This window comes from Myotis brandtii, unplaced genomic scaffold (genome assembly GCF_000412655.1).
Source record: "Myotis brandtii unplaced genomic scaffold, ASM41265v1 scaffold952, whole genome shotgun sequence".
Classification (NCBI taxonomy): domain Eukaryota; kingdom Metazoa; phylum Chordata; class Mammalia; order Chiroptera; family Vespertilionidae; genus Myotis; species Myotis brandtii.
Window position 1 is genome coordinate 672,997 of NW_005371930.1, and position 3,455 is coordinate 676,451.

Below are 3,455 nucleotides of genomic sequence, written 5' to 3' on the forward strand. Positions count from 1 at the left end.
GGAGAAGAGGGGGTGCACAGCGGCTTTGTCGGCGCAGCGACCCGGAGCCCCCGCGCATCCGGAACGGAGCGAGCTGTGCCAACCTGCTCCCGCTCCCCCCTCGCTGTTCTATTTGCAGCGGCCAGCTCCCCGGGAAGACGGACTCAGGCAGGAAACGCCCCTCTAAAAAGTCCTGCACTAGCAGGGTCCCTGGCCAGCCGGCCCGCCTGCCCTTCCCGGGTGCCTGAAACTCCTCCTGTGAACTTTGCCCCCCCCCCGCCCCCGCAGACACCCACAGAACCTACCCACGCCCACACTGACAAGCCCAACGCTTATTGCACTTGCCAATGTTTATATTAAGTCTCCGAGTTTACAAAGTGAGCCGTGGACATGACATCCTGGATCTGGTGCAGGTGGGGGGGCCACAGTGTTACTGATTTACCCACCGAGGGGCCCAGGGTGCTGGGCGGGTGAACATAGCGGCCAAGGAGCTGCCCGCCACACCCAGGCTCAGACCCCAGGCTGTGGGGCCCAGAGTCCAACGCAGGGGTGTTGGTGCCTTTTCCCAGATGCACCGCGATGGCCATGAACCCAGTCCAGCCGGCAGCTGGAGAGACCTGGCGGACATTGTTCCGTCGGACGGAACCAGCTGGCCAGGGTTCAGCAGGGCGGTGGGCGCCCCCAGCAGACAGAGGGCCGATGTTCCTGCGTGCCTGGGGCTCCCCGGCTGTCAGGGAGTGAACACGCGTTGTTCGTGCATGTGTTGAACTTTGTCACTTTTGAATAAATGCTCAGCCTCCCCCCCACCCCTCCCCCAGGTAGAAAGTGGACGGAAGGGCAAGACTTCTCTCGTGGGAGAATCCTGGCCAGAAACGGCTCCATCCCTGCCGCCCTCGGGACTGCGGGTCCTGTTTGCCACGCGGACCTGCCACACAGTCTGCCCAGGAGAAAGTGGCACAAAGGACACCCGCCCTTCCCCCAGCTCCTGGGAGACCTCCCCCCACCCCCCACTGACCTCCCCTAGCGCTGATGGGGTGCGGGCAACTGAACAGAGCAGAGACGCCCTCCTGTGCAGGGGCCGGGCGGAGTGTCCCCATAACTTCCGGGAAAAATCAGCGCCCTTGACAGCATGTCTGCGCAGCACCTGTTCCTCTTCGAGCCTCCGTGAGTCCCGGGCGCGTCCGGGCCCACGGGCCTGAGTCCACGGCTTCCATCTGCTCCGTGCCGTGCTGTTTCAGGCCCCGTTTCAAGTTTTCTTTCCTCTCTTTTAATATATTTTTTTTTATATTTTTATTTCAGAGAGGGAGGGAAAGAGAGATGGAAACATCAAAGATGAGAGAGGATCACTGATTGGCTGCCTCCTGCAAGACCACCTCAGTGGGGTCAAGACCGCAACCCGGGCATGTGCCCTGACGGGGAATCAAACCGTGACCTCCTGGTTCCTAGGTCGATGCTCAACCCCTGAGCCACGCAGGCGGGGCCCATTTCACGTTTTCTACTCCTGAGGGTGTTCGCACAGATCATTAGTCATGTGCCCGTATTCCCATAGGGCGGCTGGGGGAGGGCCCTGCTGCCAGGGGAACGGGCAGGTCTGCGGAGCCCCTGCCCTGCTGAGCCACCCCTGTACGCACCGACCTGCCCAGTCCCACCAGAGCAGCCGAGGCTCCCTCTGGCCCCCCCTGCCCCCCAGGGAGAATCAGGAAGAGGGGAGACACTCAGAGGAGCCCGGGAGGGGAGGGGCCTGCCACTTGACACTAGGCAGCAGGGGAGACCCCAACCTGCAAGCAGGAGGTGTCAGCCGCCTGTGCTCAGAGCGTGAACCGGCTGCTGACTCCGTGCCTCCGGGGGGGAGGTGACTCCGGGGCCTGGGAGCCCCAAAGCCCGTCTGTGTGCCCGGCTGAGGCAAGCCTGTTCCAGGAACACCCAAGGCCTCCGCCGGCCGCTTGTTTGCCCTCCGCCGAGCTGCAAAGCTGCCTGATGACATGGAGGAGGTGCCCCGGGGTCACCGGCCGGGTAGTGGCCTCTGCTCCCTGGAAATGTGCCCTCGGGTCGGGGGTGGAAGTCTACAGGGGCAGGGGACACGGCGGAAAAGGGACAGTGCACGGGGGGCAGGTCCAGAGCTGCTCCCTGGCCACGCCGGACCTCGGTGGGGGCCGAGCCTGGGCACGTGTGTGGCGCCATCCTGGTCCTGCGGGCAACACCTCGGGGGTCCAGGTAGCGAAGTCTTGTCACTTTCCATGGAGCTCACAGCCGTCCCACAAGGCAGCTGGGTTTATCCCCATTTTACAGGCGAAGAAACCAAGTCATGTCGTGGCCTGAGGTGTCTCAGCAGGATCAGGACTGGACTCCCGGCGTCCAACCCCCCACCCCCATTTCCACTGGCCACAGGGTACCCCCGGGGTCGCCGTCTGGTCCAGAGGCTCAGCCTGTCCCGGCCTGAGCCCCGAGGTCTCTGGCAGACCAGGAGCCCAGTGCTGAGGTCAGTGTTGGCCCTGCCTCTGAGGGGGAGGGGGCAGCAGGTGCAGAAGCCTGTGGCCTGAGGGAGGAGCCACGCTCCAGGGCAGAGAGGGGGGGGCGGTAGGCAGGGCTCCGGCCAGGCAGCAATGGGTGGCCTGGGGGGGAGGGTGGCGTGGCTCCGTCAGATCGCAGCAAAGACTAAGCCAAGCCTACGAGATGCACAGGGGTGGCTGTGGGAAAGCCACGGGCTCACTCCAGGTCTGCGGGGTCTGGAACCTTCTGCAGGCCCAGCAACTGCTACTGTCGTACACACTCCCCCCCCCCCTTTTTTTAAAATATTTTTATTGATTTCAGAACAGAGAGGAAAGGAGAAGGATAGAGAGTTAGAAAATGATGAGAGAAAATCACGGATCGGCTGCCTCCTGCACACCCCCTACTGAGGATTGAGCCTGAAACCCAGGCATGTGCCCTGACCGGGAATTGGACCCTGACCTCCTGGTTCACGGGCTGACGCCCACCCACTGAGCCAGCCGGTTGGATGCAAGAACTTCTTGGAGAGTTTTCTGTGAGCTTCATGTAGGCGATTCAAGAAATAGCCTCTTTCTCCCTCTGCGCCTTTTGCTGCTGAAAGTGCCTTTTCTGAATAAAAATGCGGCAGCAGCAGAAGTGCTGGTGACAGTTGTGGGGGTCGGTGGGCTTTGACTTGGAGACCCCTTGTCAGTGCTGTTTCTAAAGCCACAGCCCAGCGCCCGCTGGCCCGACCCGGCTGCTGAGCGTGGCCGTGGTGGGGCCTCCTGGCGGCCCCAGCTTCGCGGCCGGCTCTGCCTCCCAGTCCTGCTCCCGCTGTTTACTTTCCAGCAGCACTGGGCTCGAGTTGAGACCTGCCACGTGGCTCACAAACCCTGCCCCAGCGAGGGCCTGGTCTTCATCTGTGTCCATCGAGGGAGCCGGGTGTGGGCAGCCGCCCGGGGGCCTCAGGGGTCACACCCACTCGGGGTCCTGGCTGTCAGGCCACTGGG